Here is a 27,205-nt window from a genome sequence, read left to right as displayed (position 1 = left end):
TGATTTCCATTCCTTTGAGTATATACCCAGAAGTGGGATTGATAGATCTTATGGTAGATCTGTCTGTGATTGTTTGGGAAACCTCGATACTGTTTTCCATAGTGTTTGTACTAATTTACAGTTCCACCAACATTCTCTTCTTTCCACATCTTTGCCAGCAGTTGTTACTTCTTTGTCTTGGATTAGTTTTTAAAAAAACTCTAGAAAGGAAAATATGGTAGAAGATTCTCTGTATTGAGAAAGCAGAACTGTTCCTGGAAATCAATGAGCTGATTTCATGAGATGCTTGTATCTCATTTTGGAGAAATTGCTGATTACAAGACTAGTGAATAGAGGAACAAATTAAATAATGCCACAAAGAAACAATCAGCCATATACAGAATGTGGGAAATTCTAAAGGATAAACAACGCAGTTTCTTTAAAAAAAAAAAAAATGGTATAAGAAAAGGGGAGCAGAGATTCTCATTGACTAAAAACTTGAAAAACATATCAGTGTTGTATAATGTGTACACCTTGTTTGATTACTGTTTGGATACGGTTAAATATGAGAAGATATTTTTGAGACAGTCAGAAAATTAATACACATGGATAATTTTAAGAAATCGTTAATTTTGTTATACGTGGTAATGGCATCATGTTTATGTAAATTAAAAAGAAAAGTCTTCATCTGTTAGAGATCCTTAGTGAAGAATTTGTGGATGAAATGTAACAATGTTTGGGATTTACTTTAAAATACTTCAAAAAGGGGGGGAAAGTCACAAGGGAAATAGATAACATGAAACTGGCAAAATTTGCAATTGTGTGATAAGTGTGTAAGGGTTTCATTTGTACTAGTCTATTTTTATGTATGTCTGAAATTTTTCATAATTAAAAGTTTTTAAAAAAGAAAAAAGAAGGGAGAAAGACTAAACATAGCTGTCCTTCTCTTTATTAAGAAAATGATACTTTCCCCACTATCCCCCATATCAAATTTTCATATGTATTTCATTAAGTAAGACTGTTTAATCTCTAGCTTCAAGGGAAGGTATTATAAAGGAAGGCAAACTTCTCTTAGGGAGGCAAAGAAAAAGGGCTGGAAATGAAGGTAAAGTGGTCTAACCTTCAAAGTCTACCATAGGGCAAGAGAAGAGATAAAAATTTATGGTCATTATGCCAGGATTAACCAGAAGACAGCCATTATATTCCTTATTTTAAATTAGTAAATTGTCATTCTGAATTTAATCAGCCCTGTGTCCTCCTCTTTTTTTCCCAATAGGAAAGGAATATACTGTATGTCTAGTCTCCTCATAGGCAATTGTGCTCTCTATCAATTTTAAGTCATTTGTGTGTGTGTGTGTGTGTGTGTGTGTGTGTGTGTGTGTGTGTGTGTGTGTGTGTGTGTGTGTGTGTGTGTGTGTGTGTGTGTGTGTGTGTGTGTGTGTGTGTGTGTGTGTGTGTGTGTCTGGCCGGTACGGGCGTCCACACCCTTGACTTTGGTGTTATAACACCCTGCTGTAATTAACTGAGCTAACCAGCCAGCCCTTTTCTTCTGTATTTTGATCTTTGCCCAATTGGTTAATAGGAATCTATTCCTCACAGGTCAATCTTGTTTTGTGATAACATTTTATTTCTGAACCTGTAAGATGAATGAATAAACTGGATTCTGTTGCATTTACCAAGGTAGTTACAACCTGTGAGTATCTATCTGGGTAGCCAGCCGGTCTTCCTCTCTAAATAATGTTTACTTTTTTCTTCTAATAGCAAGATAAAATAAGAAAAGAGAAAAGAAATTTGAGGGGAACAGAATAGAGTCTTCATATATGGAAGGAGATGTATGCCTATCATGGCTTTTTTTGACTGCAACCCAGCATTATATAGCTTATATACTTTTATTCAGACTGAAATAGGAAGGATTTATAAGACTCCTTAGTGTAAGTATGTATGTTTTGTAAAAATTGTGAAATGTCTCTATCATTACATTACTTAATCTTGGTTATTCAAGTCTGTGCAATGATACTGTGATGATATTGTAACTCTCTAAAAGGAAGAATCTACTATAAAATAGAACCATCAGCTAAAGTGAACTTGTATTTCCTTGTAATTGTTCTAGAGATCCATGGTTAGTGTGAATGATGACCTAATCTGTATCAGAAGCAGGTCGGCCATTTTTCTAGGACACAGCCCATTTTCACACAAATAGTCACTGAGGCTGAATTATTCACTATCTCAATAGGTATTACAGATTGAACTTGAGTCTGTGATAAATGGTCATCAAAGTAATGAATCTTTGAGGCTATGAAAAAAAGAACATAACTGAAAAAGTATAGAGCCAAAATGTATTCTCTTAGAAGAAGAAAAAGAAAAAAAAAGCATGTCACCTGCTGCATAGAAACAGCATAAAATAATATTTTGTTCAGTTTTCCAAATATGTAGATTATGAACAATGCCTCTGCTAACTTTATAGCTCATACATCACATAAAACCATTAAGAGAAAAAAACTTATGTCTGTTTTCAGTACATATAGATTTTAAATCTATTTAAAAAGAAATTCACCTTTAGAATTGGATCTATGTAATTGGACAATTTATGAGGAGTTCCTGAACTTTCTGAATAAGTATCAAGATATACATAGGTTACTCTTTATTTAGAAAATTTGAATTATTATTAAACTCTATAAAAATAACTGCTTCTATCAGGCTTTAAGGTTAAGATGGGAAGAAGCTGAAAGGATTTTTGACCCTTGAAGATTAGGATTCAGAGTTTTAATATGATTCAGTTACTTTTGGGTAAAATAGCACTTCATGAGCTATCCCAGGCATCTACTTAATACTTATGACATTGTTTCATTGAGACTAATTGCTACGTATAGACTCTTTTGAAATACACCACATCTGTGGGTTGAAGGGGCAATTTGCCTTTAGCCTAAGTGCAGAACTTAAACAGTTTTTACTCAGAATGTTACCTACTATAATTCATTAACTGTGAGATGTATTTCTACAGACTATGGAAGTCCTTAGTAAGTATAAGAAGCACAGTTCATATTATAGATAAATGTGCAGAATAACCGAATTGTGCATTAGGATTGGCTTATTTTCCATCGGGTAGAACATAGTGAAACCAGTATTTACCCTATTGGTTTTAGATTATCCAGCGGAGAGTCCAAGATTCAGATTAGCTTGGACATATTGCATGATGTCCACTCCTACCTTCATGTTTATCAAGATAAAATTGTGTTGAAATAAACATTGGAAGAAGCTTATGGGTTAATTTGTGTGTGGGAAACTGGAGAACAATCATTTTTCACTTGGAAAAAGTAGTGTCAGGAAGGTAGTATAGATGGTTAGTGCTCTAACCGAAAGGTAAAATCAATTTTTGCAACTTCAATCCATCCTACAGCCCTAATTATTCCATTTTTTCCCCTTAATTTTATTTTGTCGATATACAATGTGGTTGATTATTGTGGCACATTACCAAACACCCCTCCCTCCTCCCTCTCCCCCCTGCCACCCAACAATGTCCTTTCTGTTTGCTTGTCGTATCAACTTCAAGGAATTTTAGTTGTTGAGTCTTCTTCCCCCCGCCCCCCGTTTTTTTGGTGTGTGTGTGTGTGTGAATTGATTTATTTATTTTTAGCTCCCACCAGTAAGTGAGAGCATGTGGTATTTCTCTTTCTGTGCCTGACTTGTTTCACTTATTATAATTCTCTCAAGGTCCATCCATATTGTTGAAAATGGCAGTATTTCATTCATTTTTATAGCTGAGTAGTATTCCATTGTGTAGATATACCACATTTTCCGTATCCACTCATTCGATGATGGACATTTGGGCTGGTTCCAAATCTTGGCTATTGTAAAGAGTGCTGTGATGAACATTGGGGAACAGGTGTACCTTCGACTTGATGATTTCCATTCCTCTGGGTATATTTCCAGCAGTGGGATAGCTGGGTCATATGGCAGATTTATCTGCAATTGTTTGAGGAATCTCCATACCATTTTCCATAGAGGCTGCACCATTTTGCAGTCCCACCAACAATGTACGAGGGTTCCTTTTTCTCCGCAACCTCGCCAGCATTTATCGTTCAGAGTCTTTTGGATTTTAGCCATTCTAACTGGGGTTAGATGGTATCTCAGTGTGGTTTTGATTTGCATTTCCCAGATGCTGAGTGATGTTGAGCATTCTTTCATATGTCTGTTGGCCATTTGTATATCTTCCTTAGAGAAATGCCTACTTAGCTCTTTTGCCCATTTTTTAATTGGGTTGCTTGTTTTTTTCTTGTAGAGTTGTTTGAGTTCCTTGTATATTCTGGATATTAATCCTTTGTCAGATGTATATTTTGCAAATATTTTCTCCCACTCTGTTGGTTGTCTTTTAACTCTGTTGTTTCTTTTGCTGTGCAGAAGCTCTTTAGTTTGATATAATCTCATTTGTTTATTTTTCCTTTGGTTGCCTGTGCTTTTGGGGTGGTATTCATGAAGTCTGTGTCCAGTCCTATTTCCTGAAGTGTCTCTCCTATGTTTTCTTTAAGAAGTTTTATTGTTTCAGGGTGTATGTTTAATTCTTGAATCCATTTTGAGTTGACTTTAGTGTATGCTGAAAGGTATGGATCTAGTTTCATTCTCCTGCATATTGATATCCAGTTCTCCCAGCACCATTTGCTAAAGAGGCAGTCTCTTCCCCAGTGTATAGGCTTGGTGCCTTTCTCAAAGATCAGATGGCTGTAGGTGTCTGGGTTGATTTCTGGATTCTCTATTCTATTCCATTGATCAGTGTGTCTGTTTTTATGCTAGTACCATACTGTTTTGGTTATTATAGCTTTGCAGAATAGTTTAAAGTCAGGTAGTGTTATGCCTCCAGCTTTATTTTTTTTGCTCAGCGTAGCTTTGGCTATGCATGGTCTTTTCTTATTTCATATAAATGTCTGGATAGTTCTTTCCATTTCTGAAAAAAATGTCGTGGGAATTTTGATGGGATTGCATTAAATTTGTATATCACTTTGGGTAGTTCGGACATTTTCATTATGTTGATTCTTCCAATCCAAGAGCATGGGATATCTTTCCATCTTCTCGTATCCTCTCTAATTTCTCTCAGCAGTGGTTTGTAGTTCTTGTTATAGAGATTTTTCACATCCTAGGTTAACTCATTCCTAAGTATTTTATTCTTTTGGTGGCTATTGTAAATGGGCAGGCTTTCTTGATTTTTTCTTTCTGCATGGAGAAATATTCTATCGGAGAATAGAAATGCTACTGATTTTTGTGTGTTGATTTTGTATCCTGCTACTGTGCTGAAATCATTTATCAACTCCAAGAGTTTTTTTGTAGAGGCTTTAGGCTGTTCGATATATAGGATCATGTCATCTTCAAACAGGGACAATTTGACTTCATCTTTTCCAATCTGGTTGCCCTTTATTTCCTTCTCTTCTCTGATTGCTCTGGCTAGTACTTCCAACACTATGTTGAATAGGAGTGGTGAGAGTGGGCATCCTTGTCTAGTGCCTGTTCTTAAAGGAAAAGTTTTCAGCTTTTCCCCATTCAGGATGATATTGGCAGTGGGTTTGTCATACATGGCTTTAATTATGTTGAGATACTATCCCTCTATACCTAACTTATAGAGGGTCTTTGTCATGAACGAGTGTTGAATTTTATCAAATGCTTTTTCAGCATCTATAGAGATGATCATATGTTCCTTGTGTTTGATTTTATTAATATGGTGTATCACATTTATTGATTTGCATACGTTGAACCAACCTTGCATCCCTGGAATGAATCCCACTTGATCGTGGTGAATAATTTTACGTATGTGTTGCTGTATTCTGTTTGCTAGTATTTTAGTGAGGATTTTTGCATCTATATTCATCAAGGATATCGGCTTGTAGTTTTCTTTTTTGGTTATATCTTTACCTGGTTTTGGTATCAGGATGATGTTTGCTTCATAGAATGAGTTTGGGAGATTTGCGTCTGTTTCAATCTTTTGGAATAGTTTGTAAAGAATCGGTGTCAATTCCTCTTTGAATGTTTGGTAAAATTCTGCTGTGAATCCATCTGGTCCTGGGCTTTTCTTTGTTGGGAGCCTTCTGATAACAGCTTCAATCTCTTTTATTGTTATTGGTCTGTTCAGATTTTCTACATCTTTGTGGCTCAGTTTTGGGAGCTTGTGTGTGTCCAGAAATTTATCCATTTCCTCCAGATTTTCAAATTTGTTGGCGTATAGTTGTTTATAGTAGTCTCGAATGATTCCTTGTATTTCAGATGACTCAGTTGTAATATCACCTTTTTCATTTCTAATTTTTGTTATTTGAAACTTCTCTCTTCTTCTTTTTTGTTAGCCATTTTAATGGTTTGTCAATTTTATTTATCTTTTCAAAAAAACAACTTTTTGATTCATTAATCATTTGTATTGTTTTTTGGGTTTCAATTTCATTCAGTTCTGCTCTGATCTTAATGCTTTCTTTCCGTCTGCTAACTTTAGGTTTGGATTGTTCTTGTTTTTCTAGTTCTTTAAGGTGAAGTGTTAGGTTGTTCACATGCCATCTTTCCATTCTTCTGAGGTGAGCATTTAATGCAATAAATTTCCCCCTTAATACTGCTTTTGCAGTATCCCACAGGTTTTCATGTGATGTATCATTATTTTCATTAGTTTCAATAAATTTTTTGATTTCCTGCTTGATTTCTTCTTGGACCCATATGTCATTAAGTAGAATGCTGTTTAATTTCCATGTGTTTGTATAGTTTCCAGAATTCCGTTTGTTATTGATTTCTAGTTTTAATCCATTATGGTCTGAGAAAATACATGGGATAATTCCAATTTTTTTGAATTTGTTGAGACTTGATTTGTGACCTAATATGTGATTTATCCTGGAGAATGATCCATGTGCTGATGAGAAGAATGAACATTCTTAGGTTGTTGGATGGATTGTTCTGTAGTTATCTGCGAATTCCAATTTTTCTAGAGTCTTGTTTAGATCTTGTTTTTCTCTGCTGATTCTTTGCCTAGATGATCTGTCCAATATTGACAGTGGGGTGTTCAGGTCCCCTGTTATTATAGTATTAGTGTCTATTTCCTTCTTTACGTCTAGTAGAGTTTGTTTTAGAAATCTGGCTGCTCAAACATTGGGTGTGTACATATTTATGATTATTATGTCTTCTTGATGGATCATTCCTTTTTTCATTATGTAGTGTCCCTCATTGTCTCTTTTTATGGTTTTTAGTTTAAAGTCTACTTTTTCAGATATAAGAATAGCTACTCCAGCTCGTTTTTCTTTTCTGTTTGCATGGTAAATCTTTTTCCATCCTTTCAGTCTTAGTCTATGTGAGTCTTTACGGGTGAGGTGGGTCTCTTGTAGGCAGCATATAGTTGGGTCCTCTTTTTTAATTCAGTCAGCCAGTCTGTGTCTTTTGATTGGGGAATTTAAGCCTTTTACATTAAGAGTTGTTATTGAAAAGTGTTGATTTATTCCTAGCATTTTATTGATTATTGTTTAGTTGTCTTAGGTATCTTTTGTTCCTTGCTTTCTGATTTACTGTTTGGTTTCTGTGTTTGTTGGTTCCTTAGGTTGTAGATAGCGTTTTTGTTTGCTTGTTTTCTCTTCATGAATGCCATTTTTATTATACTAGTGGGTATTGATTTTCCTTGGGTTTTTATAGCAGTGGTAGTTATTTTTCAGGAACCAAACCCAGTACTCCCTTGAGGATTTCTTGTAAGGGTGGTCGTGTGGTAGTGAACTCCTGCAGTTTTTGTTTGTCTGAGAAATATACTATTTGCCCTTCATTTTGGATGGATAGCCTTGCAGGGTAGAGTATTCTTGGCTGGCAATCTTTGTCTTTTAGTATTTTGAAAATATCATCCCATTCCTTTCTAGCTTTTAGGGTTTGTGATGAAAAGTCTGATGTTAGCCTGATTGGGGCTCCCTTATAGGTGATTTGACTCTTCTCTCTTACAGCTTTTAAGATTCTCTCTTTGTCTCTGAGTTTTGCCAATTTGACTATGACATGTCTTGGAGAAGGCCTTTTTGGGTTGAATACGTTTGGAGATCGTTGAGCTTCCTGGATCTGAAGATCTGTGATTTTTCCTATAGCTGGGAAGTTTTCTGCCACTATTTTGTTGAATATGTTTTCAATGCAATCTCCATTTTCCTCCCCTTCTGCAATACCCATATTTCGGATTTGAGCGCTTAAGGTTGTCTGATATCTCTCTCAGATTTTCTTCAATGCCTTTGATTCTCTATTCTTTCTTTTTGTCTGCTTGTGTTATTTCAAACAGCCCATCTTCAAGTTCAGAGGTTCTCTCTTCAACTTCCCCAAGCCTGCTGGTTAAACTCTCCATTGTGTTTTTTATTTCGCTGAATAACTTCTTCAGTTCGGCAAGTTCTGCTACATTTTTTTTCAGGGTATTGATTTCCTTGTACATTTCCTCTTTCAGATCCTATATACTTTTCCTCATTTCATCATGATGTCTAGCTGAGTTTTCTTATATCTCATTCAGTTTCCTTAGAATTATCACTCGAAATTCCTTGTCAGTCATTTCAAGGGCTTCTTGTTCTATAGGATCTAGAGCTTGAGATTTATTATCTTTTGGAGGTGTACTTTCTTGATTTTTCGTATTTCTGGTATCTTTTCTTTGATGTTTATTCACTTTGGTAGTGGATTTCACAGTCCACAGATTAAATGAAATGAGCAGAATATCTTCTGTTCCACTGGGCAGTCTGATGAACACAGCAGGGAGACCGGCTCTCTTAGGACGAGTTGGTGGGAGCAGTTGGCTGGTAAATGTCCTTCAGTCAGGTCATGTCCCAAGGAGGAGTTGGGTGCAAGGGTGTGCAAATGCAGTCCTTGGGGTCCTGGGGCTTTGGCTTGAGGACATAGTGTTGGGGTGCCTGGGCCTGGAGGGCCCTGATGTTCGGGTGAGGAGGCGCCACCGCTGCTGTCGTGGCCAGGTGAGAAGGCAGTACCGCTGCTGCTGCTTCTGCTGCTTCTGCCCCCGCCGCCACTGCTCCGGTGCCGTGTAAGTGACTTAATTTCAGAAGCCAAATGCAGAACTCGTGTTCTTGGAGATCCACAACATTCACGTGATGAGAGAGTCAAGTTTCTGAGGCTGGGAAGTCCAAAGTCCAGGGAACATATCTGGGAAGGTCTTCTTTGGTAGTGCCTTAACAGCAATGCAGAGGTCTCACATGGCAGAAAGTAGGAGACCCTACTTCAGAGGGTGCTGGGAAGCTTTATTAACAGCAACGGAACACTTTTAGATCTTCAAATAAAAGCACTTTATAGACTGTTCTCAGTTGATTTCCCTTCTTTGCTAAGCTTCAAAGCTTCCAAGATGTTGGCAGCTGGAACTGAAAGGCAGAGGGAGGGAGCGTGGGGCAGGAGTGCCACCTGGGCTTGTGCCAACTGGCCTGACCGCCTGAGGGACCCCGGAACAGAGGGCAAAATGTCCAGCGATGGGACGGGGTGTAGATGAGACTACAATTCCCAGACGGCCAGCAGAAGGGCGGACTAATTATTCCATTTTATGACTGCATATAAGACGTGCTTATAGGAGACTGCTTTGTTCTTTCCTTGGGTAATACTCATACATACTATTTTGTGCTTGTTTTAGCAAAGCCTAAACCAACCCTGACAAGGAAGAAACCGATCCACAAGTAAATTATCTGTCAGAACAAAACTTCATCCCTCTCTAAAGGAAGACAGCAAAATCTAGGAAAAAAAATTGTTAGTTCATAATGTCCAATATACAAAAAATTACTAGAAATGTGAAGGAACAGGAAAATGGGATCTTTAGCTAGGAGAAACATCATTCCATAGAAAGAGTCCCAGAAATGACAGAGGTTGTGGAGTTTGAAAATCTAGTATTTACGTGTGTATAGATGGATGGATGGATAGATATTTTCCATTCCAGGAGCTGGAACTTAATTTCCACTTTACCCACCTCCCTTTGAAGGTAGGCTAGACTTACACACTTCCAAAGAACAGAGTATGCAAAGGGAGTAATAGTAACTTTACAATGGAAAAACCTGGGTAATTCTACCTTAATCAGATTATGAACGTTATCTTCACCGGTGATATCATCTGGATATCATATAACTGCCTCATATGATGTGACAAGAAGGGCACTTCACTTCTTAGTCTGTTTGTACTACTATAACAAAACACCTGAGACTGGGTAATTTATAAAGAGCAGAAATGTATTTCTTGTTATTATAGAGGCTGAGAAGTTTAAGATCAAGTTACCAGTATTTATGTCTAGTGAGGGCTGCTCTCTGCTTCCAGAATGGCATCTTGTTGCTGTGTCTTTATATGGTGGAATGTGGAAGAGCGAGTGCTTTCTTCAACCTCAACCTCTTTTATAAGGGTGCTAATCGCATTCATGAGGGCAGATCCCTTTGGTCAGTACCCTTTAAGGTTGTGAAAAACAAGACAAAATTGAGAAACTGTCACAGACCGGTGGAGACTGGGCAGACATGAAAGATAAATGCAATGTGGTAATTTTGATTAGATCCTGGAACAAAAAGAGGACATTAATAAAAAAATTTGATGAAATCCAAATAAAATCTGGGCTTCAGTTAATAGTAAAAGTAAATAAATAACAAAATACAAATCTGGGGGGAAAAGATATTATAAATATATTCAAAGATTTAATGGAAAACATAAATGCAATGAAGAAACCTATAGGGAATCTAAATTAAAAAATTGGAATTATAAAAAAGAACCAAGTGGAAATTCTAGAACTGAAAATTACGGTATCTAAACTGAAAACTTTACTAGATTGGCTTGAGTGCATTGCTAGATACTGCAGAAGAAAAAAATCAGTGAAACTGTAGACAGGGCAATAGAAACTATTTGAATGGAAGCACAGAAAATAAGGGGGAAAAAAAGCTATCTTACCAAACAAACAGAACTTCAGTGAGCTATGGGACAATGTCAAGTCCTCTAACATACATATAATGGGAATACCAGAAAGAAATGTGTTGGTAAATAGAAAAGACTTTTTTTTTTCTTTAGTTTATATTTTTCATGTCAGATAATGTGCCAGTGTTGTAACAAGGTTTGAGAGAGGCACATCTCACATGATGGCATGAAAATCAATCATCACACTTATGAACCACAGGATCATAAAGAGGATCATAAAAGACTTTTAAAAGACATTTTTCTTAATTTCTTTAAAAGATAACTGTGCACAGTAAATATAACAACAATGTATTGTGGCATTTATAACCCATGTAGAATGACAGTAGCTAAAAAACAGGAGGAAACAGAACAAGAGGATGGGAAGGGGGAAATGGAAATATACTGTTTTGGGGTTCTTTTATTTCAAGTAGATACAATCATTATTTGAGGTTAAACTGTTATGAGAGATACAAATAACTACTAAAAGATAAAGTGATATAGATTATAAGCCAATAGAGGATATAAAATGTAATATTAAAAAAAATCCAAAAGAAGGTGAAAAGAAGGAAAAACATTAAAGAATAGATGGGACAAGTAGAAAACAAAGAAAACAAGATGGACTTAAAAGCAGCCATTTCAGTAATTACATTAAATGGTCTAATTGAAATTATATATTTAAAAATTTAAAGACATGTAGATTTTCAAATTCAACACGGAGACACAGATATGTATGGTTTACAAGAGATGCAATTAAATCTAAAGACGTAAGGATGATAAATACATACTATGCAAACAGTAATCATAAGAAACCTGGAATTCCTGTATTAACATATAAAGTATATTTAAAGAGTATTAGCAGAGATTAAAAAAGGACATTTCATAGAGGTCTAATTGATCAAGAAGACATAACAATCCTAAATGTATATGCATCTGTGGTTGACAGAGTAAGAGCTCCCTAGAGATGTCTATGTCCCAATCCCTGGAACCTGAGAATATGTTACCTTACATAAGGGACTTTGCAGAGGTGATTAAGTTAAGGGTCTTGAGGTGGGGAGATTATTCTGGATTGTCAGGATGTGCCCAGTGTAATCACAAGGGTTCTTATCAGGGAAAGAGGGAGGTAGGAGGGTTCAGAGAATGAGATGTGACATTAGAAGGAGAGGTCAGAGTTAAGAGCGAGAGATTTGAAGATTCATCATTGTTGGCTTTGAAGGTGGAGGAAGGGGCCATGAGCTATAAGGACTGCAGGTGCCCTCTGGTAGCCAGAGAAGTCAAGGAAATGTATTCTCCCCTAGAGCCCAGAAGGAACTCAGGCTTCCTTTTAGCCCATTAAGGCCTATTTCAATTTTTGACTTCTAGGACTATAAGATAAATAATTTTGTGTTAATTTAAGCCATTAAGTTGATGGTACTTTGTTATAGCAACAATAGAAGGTAATCGAATCATATCGATTTTAAAATATGAAGCAAAAAGTGAAGGAAAATGAGGGAGGAATATTTAAGTTCATATTATAGTTGGAAATTTCAAAATTTCTCAGTAATTGATAGAACAATAGGCATTAAGTCAGTAATTATATAGCATTCTTGAACAGCACCATTGACCAGTTTGATCTAATCAACATTGATGAAACATCACACTTAACAATTCTAGAATTCCTAGTCCTTATAAGCGCAGGTGAAAAATTTACTCTGAACACTATTTTGGAGTTTATGAAACAAGCTGCACTAATTTAATAGAATTTGAATCATAGAGATTATATTCTTTATCTACAGTCTTCAACTGAACTGGAAATCAAAATAAGAAAGATATCTGGAGAAATCTCCAAATATTTCAAATTTAACAGTACACTCTTTAAAAAAAAAAAAAGGTTGAGAAACCACAAGGGACATTAGGAAATATTTTTAAATTGTAAAGAAAATACAACATATCTAAATTTGTGGGATACAGATAAAACAGGACCTAAAGAAAAGTGTATAACTATAAAATTAATAACTTTATTAATATATGAGAACAACAGAAAAGTTTAAAATCAAAGACCTAAGCTTCATTATTAAGAAGTTAGAAGAGCAAATTAAACCCAAAGCAAGCCTAAGGAAGGACCTAATAAAGATAAAAGGAGAAAAATCAGTTAAAAAAAAACTCAGTACAATGAAAAGCTGGTTTTTTGTAAAGTTTGATAAGATTGATAAGCATCTAACCAGAATGATAAAGAAAAAAGACTGAAGACATGAATTACCAATATCAGGAATGAAAGAGGAAATCATTATAGACCTTACAGCCATTAAAGGGATAAACTTGACAATTTAGATAAAATGGACAAATTCCTGGAAAGACTGAAAACTTCAAAGCTCATGTAACTAGAAGTAAATAATCTGAATAGCTCTCTCTCTCTCTTTTTTTAAGAATGTGAGTACATAGCTAAAACCCATCCTACCAAGAAAAGGCTAGGTTCAGGTGACTTTGCTGGTGAATTCTATCAAACATTTAAGAGTGACATAATGCAAATTTTACATAAGCTCTTTTGGGAAATAGAAGACAAGGAGCACTTATCAGATCATGTTATAAGGCTGCCATAATCCTTATAACAAAATTTTTAAAAGAAAACTTGACTAATACCCCTTGTGAGTACAGTTGAAAAAAATCTTTATCAAAATAATAGAAAATCAAATTCAGCAGTACTTAAAAAGGATAATCTATCATGACCAAATGGACTTTTCCCCCCTTAGGAGTGCAGGTTTAATATTTGAATAACTAATCACTATGGTTCATCACACTAATAAAGGAGAAAGATAATCGTTTCAATACATGTAGGAAAAAATTTTTTTGACAAGATTGAATACACAAGGATGACAAAACTCTTAGCAAACTAGGAATAGAACTTTCTCAACCCAGAAAAGGACATCCTGGAAAGAACTACAGCTAACATTTTATTTGATGGTAAAAATTGAAAGCCTTTTTCTTAAAATTGGGACCAAGGTGAGAATATCCACTTTCACTGCTTTTACTCAACATTGTGGTAGGTAGATTCCTAACCAGCATAATAGCACAAGAAAAAGAAAGAAAAGCCATATAAACTGAATAGAATAATAAAACTATCTTTGTTTGCAAATAACCTGATTGTGTGGAGAAAATCCTAAAGAATCTACATAATACTGCTAAAGATAATAAGCAATTTTACAATGTCACATGACACAAAATCAAATTTTAAAAAATCGTTTTTCCAAGAACAATTTGAAAATAGAAATTTAATAATACCATTTATAATACCATTTAAAAAACATGAAATACTTAGGGAAAAGGTGAGGAAATATGTGTAAGACCTACTGAAAACTAGAAAATATTGCTAAGAGAAATTAAAGAAAACCTAAATAAATGGCAAGAAATGACAAGTTAATGGATGAAAAGACTCAGGATTATAGAGATGTTAGTTCTCAAATTGATGTATAGATTCAACTCAATCCCATTGAAAATCCCAGTAGGTCTTTCTGAAGAAATAACAAGCCAACATTATAATACATTTGCAAAGGATTTCTTTTCAAGACCCGGAAATCATCTACTGTTGAAGAAGGAAAAAAGACTTCAACAAAATTAAATTTTCTCATGATAATATATGATTAACAAAACAAATAGGCAAACCTCAGGATGGGAGAAAATGTCTTTAATACATTATCTAACAAAGAACTCGTGACTACTAAATATTAATAAGTCAGTAATAAAAGCTCAGTAAAACAAATGGGCAGATGATTTGATTAGGGACTCACCAAGAAAGGCATGTGAATAACCAGCCAGTGAGCACCTGAAAAAATGTTCAACATCATTTGTAATCTTGGAAAACCACAATGAGACCCTACTGCATATTAAAGTGGCTAAAATTAATAAGATTTGACACAAAATGTTGGCAAGTATGTGTACGAACTGGAGCTCTTAGCAGATGGGAGTGCAAAATAGTGTGACCGATTTGAAAAATTTTCTGGCAGTTTCTCTAAAATTAAACATACCATCTAACCTATGAACTAGCAATCCCACTCCTAGATATTTACCCAAGAGGATTTTAAGACATAAGTTCACAAAAAAACTAATACACAAACATTCATGTCAACTTTATTCTTAGTAAATTAATTGACATCAACAGAAGGGTGGGTACTCCTATTGTGTTATACACTGAAATACTACTCAGTGGAATTGCTGATATACAAAATAATATGGAGGAATTGCTGATATACAAAATAATATGGAGGAACCTCAGAAACATTATGGTGTGTGAAAGAAGTCAGAAACAAAGATGCTGTATGATTTCATGTATACGATAGAATATGCAAAACTGATCAGTGTTGAAAGAAATCAGTACAGTGAAGTATAGAGGGGAGATATTGTTGTGTGAGCAATCTTTCTGGGATGATGGAAATGTTTTATATTGTGATAGGAAGGTGATTACATAGATATATGAATTTATTAGAACTTATCAAGTTGTACACCTATTATCTGTGTATTTCACCACATGTGAGTAGTACCTTGAAAAAATTTTAAGTAAAAAAAAAATGGTAGTGGATTTAAACCTCTAAGGATTTTTCTCATGTTTTAATAGTTATGTGTGAAAGGCTTTGAAAGTTGAAGGATATATTATAAGGAATTAGTTTGTCTCACTTAAAGATTGCTATTTTTGGTATAAATTATGAATGGAGTAAAATGTATCAAAGAAAAAATATTATCTGTGAAAGTCCTACATTTGTATCAACATAAAAATGCATTAACAAATGTGAACAAATGGGACTATTAATTTTTGTGGCAGAGGCCACAGAGATAGGTATTTAAGGCCATCAATCCTCAGAAATAAGAAATACCCATTGGACCCCAGGAAATTCCTGTTCTGCTCACTGTTCTGCACACTGTTACATCAGGCTTACAAAGATCAGAGACAAGATGGGTGGGTAAGAAAAAAAGGTTTGGTGAGCTCTGAGATGATAACAGAGGTCCATGTTTGTTTCCAGCTACCACTTTATCAAGTCCCACACTCTATTACTAGGCAAGACTGTGTCCTGAACCCTTAGTGCCTGATAGAAATCAGGAGTATATTTAAAATTGAAAGGAGTTGTGTTCTTATCTTTAAAAACAGTGAGAAGGAAGGGAGGCCTGTCCTAGCTGAAGAAGAACTCCAAGAATCTATAGAAAGAATTTTAGAAATTTTAAAGGAGAAAAAAAGGTGAAGAGGTTGAACTCTGGAAACTAATGAAAAAAAAGGAAAAGAAAATATGCCAACTTTCATCTTACTTGACAATATATAAAAACTGTTGACATGACATAATAAAACATTTTTAGAAAATAACATATCTTCTCTCATTCAGATTTTATATTTTTAGGCACACACACACACACACACACACAGCTTATTGAAAGTATAATAGACTCAGTGCTTGTTTTTTCTGTGTGTATTTTATTTTTATCAATGCTGTTTTCCCTTCTTTTCTTTTTTTTTCTTTTTTTTTGTCATTTTTTCGTGACCGGCACTCAGCCAGTGAGTGCACCAGTCATTCTTATATAGGATCCGAACCCGCGGCGGGAGCATTGCCGCGCTCTCAGCGCAGCACTCTACCAAGTGCGCCACGGGCTCGGCCCTCCCTTCTTTTCTTGACTCTTGCTTCCTCCTCACCCCCATTGTCTACCTCCCAGAACATCTTCTCTTATACTTAATATATATTAACAACTTAGTGTGTATCCTTTCATGTTTTTCTACATTTTCAAAGAAACTTATGTGTGTTGTTGGGGGAGTTTGTCATTGATTTACAAAAGTATAATCATGTAATACTCGTGTATACAACTCGTATGTTGCTTTTCTCACTCCATAGTATGTGTATTGATTGTGGATGTCCACAGCCAAGCCAGCTTTAATTCATTCTTTTCAATGACCAAAGAGGGCATATCATAATTACATGACCATTTTCCTAATGATATATGTTGGATTTTCAGTCTTACTTTTCCATTTTTTGTTTTTGTCACTATGAAAAACGTGGCAGTAAACATTCTCACATGCTTACATAATGAAACTTTTATTTCTGCTTGTTAGTTTTCCATAGTCAGTTTGTTGGGTCAGAGGGCATATGTATTTTTATTGTTAATAAATAATGTCAAAGTACTTTCCAAAGGGGTTTTACATTTCATGTTTCTACCAGCAATATATATTTTCTCTGTATTCCTGTCAGCAAAATGTGTTATGGCTCTTAATTTTTGCTAGTTCCTTGGGTATAAAATATCTCATTCTTATTTTAATGTTTTTTTTCATTATTACTAATAAATTTAAGCTTTTTAAAATGTCGGACATTTGAATTAGTTCTGTGAAATTCCTTTGTAAATTCTTTAAAAAATTTTAATTCATTTTCTTATGAATTTTTAAGTGCTCATTGTGTGGTATAATAACCCTGTGCCTATCATGAAATAGTTTTTCCTGATCTATCTTTTGCCAAACTTTTTTGATCATATCTTTTGCCATTAATTAATTTTACAGTTTTATGAAGTTGTAGGTATAAATATTTCTTTTATAAGTTCTGAGTTCCAATTATGGTTTAAGAGGTCTCTCAACCTCTAATTATGTATGTAGTCACATGGGAAGAACAATTGAGAGCCAACTATGTATAAACCACTGTACAATCAAGATGTTTTACTTATGTGTTGATCATACCACATTAAGTTATGCTATCAGTTTTTTGTATCACAACTGACATTTAGAAAAAATAGAACAGAAAATATCAGACTGAATTACAGTGTAATGTTCTTAAAATATATTTATTAATTTAAATCTTTATTTCATCTGCATTGTTTAAGGTAGGGAACTCCCCTTCTCACCTTTGCTTATGTACTTTTATTGGCTATTTTCTGATATATAGACTGTTATATAAATTTTATATAATTTTATGAAGCCTTAAAGAAGTCCCATTGGCATTCTTCTAATTACAAATGCATTAAACTTATATATTTATCTTTGGTGAATTTATACTTTAATGATACTGTCTTCCTATTAAAAAACATTTTTTGGTTCAGATTGTACTTTATGTTTCTTTAATACTATTTTATACTTTTTGTCCTACAGCTCCTCTCTGCCTTTATTGTAAAAATTATTCCTGAGTGCTTAAAGTTTTTCTTGCTATTATGAATGGAAAATTTTTCCAGTTTCTATATTTAAGTGTCAGTTACTAAAATAGAGAACAGATATTAATGTATCCATATTTATCTTACTATATATTTATTTTTTATCATTTTAATTTTAGAGTGTTTTGGATATATTAAAAGAGTTTTCATCTTTTCTTTTTCAATGTTTATGCCAGGTTTTAAATTTTATTATTTCATTTATTACAACTTTTGCCATTTGGTGATAATAATTATCATTGTAATAATAATTGCTGACACATGCATACTGCTTACTATGTGCCAGGTACTATTTTACTAGCTGTATATATATTAATTTTCAAGACAAGCATGTGAGATAGGTGCTGTCATTTAGTCTAGAGTATACATGATTAGCCCCTGATCACATAGCTAATATTCATTGTTGATTTCTGGAAAAGCCTATGTGATTTTTATGTAATTCCTTGTGTAATTTTTTCCATTCCTGTCTTAATAGCACTTTTTCTTTAGGAAAGGTAATCTAGTAAATAATAAATAGTAAATAATTATATATATACATATAAAGTAATTATATATATATATAAAATGAATCTAGCAAATAGTTATATAATGTTTCCCTTTTAATTTGCTAATATAAGAATTATGTTGTGGATCTCCTGATATTGAACCATTCTTGCAATCCAAGAAAATACCCTCCTTGGTAATGATAAATTTTTCTTATAATACATTGCTGGATTCTGTTTGCTTATGGATTATTTAAAGTATTGCATTTTTTTTCAATGATGAACTTGCTCTACAGTTTTCCTTTTTGATAGTGTTTCTATCTCTCTTTAAATTTTTAGTATTATAGTTATACTGGCTTCATAAATGAATATGGAGCTTCCTATTTTTTATCCTGTGGCCTAGAATGATTTTTTTTATTAGTAGTTAAAGGTTAGATAAAGGTTGCTATGAACCTGTTCTGTGAGAAATTGCCTTGATGAAATGGTAGCTTCCAAGTATACTACCAGGCACATCATCCCAGAGGGGTGACCCACAGAACATAGGCCTCACAGATCAAATACATGTGCTTTTCAAAGCACATGATTTATTAAATCAACTTAAAATATGCAATGAGAAGAAATGGAAGAGAGATGGTGTAAGTTAATGTACTTAGGATAGAATGCAAGTAGATAGAAGGATCAGAGTACGTGAGTCCTGGTTCATGCAACATTTATATGTCCTGTCTCTTTCTCCGCCTCATTCACCTTTTCTGTTGATGTTATATGTATCAGGGTTGAGGTTTGAGTCAGAGAATCCACAAATGGAAAATGTCCTGGACCAATGAATTACACCAGATTTATTGGTAAGAAACAGCTGCAGGTATCCCCTGGTCCTAGCGTTAGCTAACCAATTAGCCTGCTGAATAGTTAAGGGTTTTTTTAATACATTTCTTGTGCAGGTAAAACCCACAGGGGCCAGAATGGGACGATACTGGGTATCACCAATGGATGGCCAATTTAAGTCTGATTTAGTTTTCATCTGGAGTGTCAAGAAAAGTGAAGGGTCTGAAATTTTACCCTACTTGCAAGCTAATGATTTACCTTGTCACAGTTTCATGGATGTTGGCAGAGGACATGAGACAGATGTCAGACACAAACACATGTTTTATAGTACAAGCAGAATAAGCATCATGTTAGTGTCTGTTCCTCTTGTACCCAGGTTTCATGAGGTGACATGGAGGGGTGCTGTGGACTCAACTGTATCACCCTCCAAATTCATATGCTGAAGCCCAAATCCCCACTGTGACTGCATTTGGAAATAGTGCCTTTAGGAGGTACTTAAAAGTAAGGTTACCTGACTTTCTCTCTCTCACTGACGCTCCACCCTGTGAGGACACAGGGAGAACGTGGTCATCTGCAAGCCACGAAGAGAGCCCTCACCACGAACCAAATTGGCTGGCACCTTGATCTCAGACTTTCCAACCTCCGGAACTGTGAGAAATAAATTTCTGTTGTTTGTTTAAGCCACCCAGTCTGTGGTGTTTTGTTAGGGCAGCTTGAGCAGACTTATACAAGGGGCCCAGGTAGATGCTGTGTGCCTAGTGAGTTTACATCCCAGTTGAGCAACTGCCATGTTAGAGAACCCACAATTTTTACAGTGGGTGGTAAGGTCTGGTCTTTGCCCCGAAGAGCATTATTATCTTTATTATAGTGGACAGTAAACAAACTTGCCCTTTGCTCCAAAGACTAACACTGTCTGTCTCTTCCAAGGCCGTTCATTATACAAACATCCTTGAAAAGAGCATCTGGAACAAAAAGGCAATTATTGCCTCACTCTCAAGACATTCAGAAATATGAGAGACGTAATACAGCAGTAGTATGGTTAGATTACTGACTTGGTCTTTCAATATCTTTCTATCTGTAACACTTTTTTATTTCATCATAGATTAAATGTATTCTGTCTTTAACAGGTCTTACAGATTCAAACTTTAGATTTACTATACGTATTTAACACTGAATTTTTTCTGTCTCTCACAAGCTACTTTCTTACTCATTACCTGTACATAACATAGCCTATGATTTTTGCCTATATCTACTAATCTACTATCTTACAATCTATGTTTAATGTTTCTTTTGGGTTTCATCTTTCCAATTTGTTTTCTTGTGTTCTAAAGCAAAATGTAATATTCTTAGATAGTATAGCAAATTCATATCACATAGATATTTAGAAATTTTATTATCCCCTTTATTCGGGGGAGGTGAAGATGTCAGGAAATGTATTTCTTTTAGGTGCTAATAATTCATCACGGGGCAATGACTCTTCATAGAATTATTTTCCCCAAAGCTTTGTCTTAGTTTGGGCTGGTACAACAAAGTATCATAGACTGGGTGGCTTATAAACAACAGAAATTTATTCCTCACAGTTCTGGAGTCCAGAAATTCAACATCAGTGTGCCAGCATGGCAGGTTCTGGTGAGGGCCCTCTTCCAGGTCGTAGACTGCTGACTTGTGATTGAATCCTATCCTCATCTGAGGGTAAGAGAGTGAGAAAGCATTTTGAGGTCTGTTTTATAAAAGCACTAATCCCATTATGAGGCCTCTCTCCTCATGACCTAAGCACCTCTCAAAGGCCAAATCACCTCCTCATACTAGGATTTCAACATATTTTGGAGGAATATAAACATTCAGTCTATAAAAAAATCCACTTTTTTGTTCTTATAAGTTCCTTTTAAATGAGCTAAATAATAAATTCCCAGTTCCTCAGTACTTATGATGGGTCATTTTAATTACTCTCTCCAGGAACAACAAATTTTGCTAACCTCTCCCAAATGTCCTCACCAGGAACTGAGAAACAAAGTTTGCTATTCTAGTAAGTCTAGAGATCTCTCTTTTCTATTCAGTTTTGAAGCATATTATAGAAGCTAGGAGTAGGAGATGAGTAATTAGTTTTCAACTGAAATTGTTAATCTCATCATTTATTCATTGAGCACACATTTATTCAGTTCTATAATAAAACTCTGGGGTTACAAAAATAAGTAATATGTAGTATCTGCCTTCAATAAATTCATTGTCTAGTGAGGTAGACATTTACAAATAAATGAAATTTATACTAGGCTTGTGATAGCATAGAGCAGAGAATGGTTGAATCTGCTAGGGATTTCAGAGGTTTTACAAAACTATGGCTTGGCCTTTAAGGATGAGAAGTTCACTGTGGAGGGAGTATTACATAGTGGCTTAGAACACAGTGTTAGTAGAAGTCTTATACACTTGGCTACACTATTTACTAGTTAAGTGATTTGACTGAGTCATCTAACCTCTCAAAGCCTATTCATTTATAAAATGGTGAAAATGACACCTACTTCACAGTGCCATTTTGGAGATTATTCGAAATAAATAAAGCACTTAGCATAGATCCTAGCATATAATGAGCTCTAATTGAATTGTATTTGTTGTTGTTGCTGCTATTACTATCCACTACTACTTTAATACAGCCACTCCCACTATCTTTTCTACCAAGCACATTAAAAGAGGTTGCATTCCAGGTAGGAAGACTGACACATTGGGAGGAAGCACGAAACAGAATAGCATGACTGAAGGAGTATATGTTGTGTGACATGGTTAGAACAAGAGATATATGTATGAAAATGGTCAAAGATGATAAGAACTTGTTCTAAAGTAGGTTTCAGCACATATGATGAAGAGCAGAAGGATGTAAATATTTTTATGGAGATAGAATCTATTGAAATTTGTTGATTGAGAGGAGTGATGTTGAGAGGTATGAGATGTAGGACTTAGGGTGACTAAAATTTCTTTATGTTGTTTGTGGCTCATTTTACCAAAATAGTCTTTACAGCTCTTGAGGGGACAGTAATGAGTTCAGTAATGAGGTGTTGAATTTGAGAGTTTAGAGGACATTGTGGTGAAGTTATTTCATAGGTAATTGGATACAGGGGTCTGAAATGGACCTCTAATGTCCTATCACTACATCTTGTACCCCTGTGTGGTTTGGTAATAGAAGCAGTGGCTACAGATGAAATCACTCAGTGTAAAGTAAGAAGGCTGAGAATTCAGCCACTCTACTAAAGTCTAAAGGAAGTCCAGTTGGAAAACACTACAAAAAGAAACTGGTGTAGACATTTTTGAGAAATGTAAGGGAAGGGTAGGTCTATTCAGGGACAAATTATGAATGTGCAGAAGTGGGAAACTCCTCTTGGTATTTTGAAAAGACAGTCTATTTATAGGGTATCCACAATAAGTCTCAAGACAAATTACATAAATATTTAAATGGAGACTGCCTCTTGAATTTTCTTGTCTTATAGTGTGTTTGTCTGGTTTTGACATCTGGGTAATGCTGTCCTTGGCAAGTATTCCCTCTTCTTTAATATTCTGAGGGAATTTGTATAGAATTGGTATTATTTCCTCCTTAAATGTTTGGTAGGATTTACTCTGGCAAGTATTCCCTCTTCTTTAATATTCTGAGGGAATTTGTATAGAATTGGTACTATTTCTTCCTTAAAAGTCTGAGCCTGGAGTTTACTTCATGTGAAGATTTAAATCCACAAATTCAATTTTTTAATAGGCATAGTGCTATTCATTTTATCTGTTTCTTCTTGAGGGCAATTGATAGTTGTATCTTTTAAAAGATCTGTCAGTTGCATCAAAATTGTTCAATTTTGCTGTTTATAATATTCCCTTATTATCAATTTAATGTCTATGAAATATGTTTTGATGTCTCCTTTTTCTTGATACTGCTAATTCCTGGTATCTTTCCTGATATCATTCCTGAGATCGGTAGTTTGTCTTCTCTATTTTTTGCCTTATCATTCTAGTTAGAAGTTTATCAATTTTATAGAGTTTTTTTAAAAAGTACATTTGTTGGTTTCATTGATTTTTCTCTATTGTTTATTGATTTTCTACTTCTTTGATTTTTATTATTTCTTCTGCTTACTTTGGGTATAATTTGTTCTTATTTTTCTAGCTTTTTAAGATGCAAGTCAAAGTCATTGATATGAGACCTTTCTTCTTTCCCATTAATATAAGGATTTTAGTGCTATAAATTTACCTCTAAGCACTGCTTTAGCTGTATTCCACAAATTTTTATGTTGTGTTTACATTTTCATTCAATTCAAAATACTTTCTAATTTCCCTTTTTGTTTGTTTGACCTGTGGGTTATTTACAGGTGTACTATTTAGTTTTCAATTTGGGGAATTTTCCAGATATCTTTCTGTTATTTATTTTTTGTTTTATTTTTAATTGACAAATAATTGTATATATTTATGGCATATGATGTGAAATTTTGATACATGTATACATTGTGAAATGATCAAATCAGGCTAATGTGTACCCATCACCTCACATGCTTATCATTTCTTTGTGGTAAGACCATTTAAAATCTACTCTTTTAGCAATTTTGAAATATACAATAAATTATTATTAACCATAGTCATCATGCTGTGCAATTGATCTATTTTTATTGATTTTTTATTTAATTCTGTTGTACTCAGAGGATGTACTTTATATGATTTGAATCTGTTAAATTTATTGCACCTTGTTTTTCGGCCCAAAATATGCTCAGTCTTTGTAAATGCATATTGTGCTGGTGTTGGATGGAGTGTTCTATAAATGCCAGTGAGGTCCTTTTGGCACATGGTTCTGTTCAACTCATATATTCTTATTAATTTTCCTTGTTTTATCAATTGGGTAGTTATGGCCTCTTGATGAAATTGTCTGTTATCATTATGATTTCATAATGATATCCCTAGTAATATTTTTCATCCTAAAAATTACTTGGTCTAATTTGATGTCCTTTTTTAATAGTTCGGTCATCTGAGTCTTTCCAGGTGATTTTTGTTTACTTAATTTCTCTCCTCAGTATGGGTCATACTTTCCTGCTTTTGTATAGGCCTGATAATTTTGAATTGAATGCCTGTTGTGAATTTTACCCAGTTGTATGGTGGATATTTTTATATTCTTGTTAATATTCTAATGCATTGTCTCAGGATACAGTTAAATTACTTGGAAATAGTTTGATTCATCTGGATCTTGCATTTAAGATTTGTTAGGCAGGATCAGAGCAGCATTTAGTCTAGAACTAATTTTTTCCCACTACTGTGGCAAAACCCTTCTCAGTACTCTTACCCAGTGCTCCCTGAATTATGAGTTTTTACTCAGGCTGTGTGAACTCTGGGTATGGTTTCTCTGTAATTTGGGGGGATGATTCTTTCACTATCCTCAGGTTGTTTTCTTACCTGCATGGATCGGTCACTTCTCAGATGAAGATTGCAGATCTGTGGGGGTTTGTTACTCTGCAGCTCTCTTATCTGCTATAGTGCCCCACAAACTTTATTCATCTTGATCTCTCTGTTCTTCAAGCTGTGTTTTCTGTGCTCCAGGAGATCATTATGCTCTCACTGGGTTACTCTTTCCTGGTCTAGGCCCTGCAAAGTATTTCTAGAAAGTACACTTGAGCAACAGTTGGTGTCACCACTGTGTTTCCTCTCTGGGATTACTGTGTTTTATTGATGTTAAATATTTTGAAAACATTTTTTTTCCATATGTCATGTTCATTTTCAGTATTATTTATGTACAAGGATAAATCCAGTTCCTATTACTCCATCTTATCAGAAGTGGAAATACACTGATCTTTGAATTTGATTTTTTTAAAAATGCTGTGTTGCAGTTTTCCATTTCACATTTCTACTACCCTTTTTTGTTTTCTGTTATGTTCATGGTAATGTGTGCCCAGATTAGATTGTAGGTGGTTTGTGAGGCTGAGCTGGCCCTCAATCCATCAGTCTTCTGTATTTCTGGGACTGTGCTAGGTACTGTGAATGGAAAGATGACTAAAACTAGTGATCTCGCCCTATAAGAACTCCAGTCAAGTATGAACTCCTGTCTAGTGAGGAGAGTGCCGCTATGCAGAGTTATGCAGTGAAATCAGGTTAACCCCCCAAATCTTAAATCATATTAATAATGTTCTGTAAAATATATATCCTTTAAGAAAGATAGCTTTTTGGAAGATTATATCTGAAGCTGAATGTGACCACAGTGTTTAGTTTTGTGCTATATAATGGAAGTGAATATGAACGTGTGCTATTTGTTAATAACCAACTCCATCTAATCAAGTTGAGTACGTAATAGGAGGCAGAAAGCTGAAAAAATAAAGTACAGAAGTATTAACCCCTCATTAGGAAAAAAGTGTCCTGGGGATTTTAGGCTTCTAACATCAAGTTCTACGTAATTTTTTCCTTTCCATTTTGCTTTTTATGTTTCTTCCCTGGTATATTTGAAGAACAAAAGCAAATTTCTTTAAGGTAAACAATGATTTTCTCTTTAATTTGTCTAAATGGCTTAGGCATCAGAGAAACTTCCAATGGCTAAATCATATTGTATCTGCTACAAAGAGATAAGTAGGCTGATATTACTCTAACTTGAAGATTTAGTTCATATATCTAGGGAGGTCTTTTGATGCCAGTCTGAGATTGAGATTGAGTTCATAAAGGAATAACTGGCATTGAGAAGAAAGATAGATTATGTCCCTTGGTTGTTTTAAAAGTATATGGTGTAAGATATTTCAATATATTTAAAATTAGTCAGTTTTTTTTATTACTGCTGATTTCAATTTAACTGTTAAGAAGTAGAAAGCTTGGATATAGAGAATCAGTGTGTGGAATAATAGGCAACAATACTTTATAGCTTGAATTCAGTGACTGTGCCATGTTTCTTCCATGATGTTTTGAGAAGTGACTAGGAATATTTTCAATCTAAATAGAAAAATCATAAAGTATAATTTATATTACCATTTTAAAAATCATATCGTATGTGTAAGGAAGAACTAAATATTAATATTTTTAAAGAAAAAGAATTTGAATTGTTAGCATAAACATGCAAAAATGATTTTGAGTATGGTAAGTTAGGCAGAGCCAGAGCAGTTTTAAACCATTTTGGGAGAAAACAGCTAAATTAGAGAAATGTCTTTTTTTGTCTTTTTCTATCTTTGAGACCACAGATTAATACATAAATTATATGGATATGTATGCTTAACTTAATAAAATGTGAAAGTATTGGTGTAATGATTTTCTTCTCAAGGCCTTATTTGAATTAGACAAAACCCTTTATTGGATTAAGGCAATAAAAGCTTGTTAAAACTATATATCTTTAAGTAGCATTTTTATTACTCCAAAATACTGAAATTTTATATTGAAATTTTGCTTTTGTACAGATACAAGGTGATTTCTGTATCTCCTATGCTAAAATCAGATGGTACCCTTTTACACCTTGTTCTTGATAAAATTGACATTGTGGCTTTGTTTTTGTCATGTTTGTATTTTAAAAGGTACCTTCAAACCCAAATATTTCTGTTTTTATTCAGATATTTATCTAAGTTTATTCTTTTTCTCTGCAAGTTTAACACTTAGCTCTTATCTTATGTGCTGTTATGAAAAAGAAATAAAGTATATTAATGTTTCTTAATGTTGTTCCTTAATATCCTTTTGTAATATTTTGGATTTTTGCCTTTCAAAAAAAATTGGACTGCAAGTATAGTTTAAATTTACAAAACTGAATTAAAAATGAGTTGGAAGATAGATAAATACCTTCTTTGTTCTTCTCCTTCATTAGTACATTTGGCTTTTGACTCATTAAGATTTATATTAAATGCTAGTTCAATGAGAGATAGCTTTTATGATGTATCATTTAGAATGCAAATTACTTTTAAACTGAGGAATATGGAAAACAAAACAGAACC

General features: G+C 34.4%; 1 protein-coding gene and 1 pseudogene across 6 annotated transcripts in view; one reads left to right on the top strand and one right to left on the bottom strand.

The window, feature by feature from the left end:
- LRBA (LPS responsive beige-like anchor protein) overlaps nucleotides 1–27,205 on the top strand; it is a 754,439-nt gene that overhangs the window by 480,386 nt on the left and 246,848 nt on the right. The gene's annotated exons all lie outside the window — the stretch shown is intronic.
- LOC134386723 (small nucleolar RNA U13) lies at nucleotides 10,988–11,083 on the bottom strand (annotated as a pseudogene).

The sequence above is a fragment of the Cynocephalus volans genome, chromosome 9 (assembly GCF_027409185.1).
Source record: "Cynocephalus volans isolate mCynVol1 chromosome 9, mCynVol1.pri, whole genome shotgun sequence".
In the NCBI taxonomy this organism is placed as follows: domain Eukaryota; kingdom Metazoa; phylum Chordata; class Mammalia; order Dermoptera; family Cynocephalidae; genus Cynocephalus; species Cynocephalus volans.
Note: the sequence above shows the minus strand (reverse complement) of the source record. Positions and strands in the feature narration are given on the sequence as shown.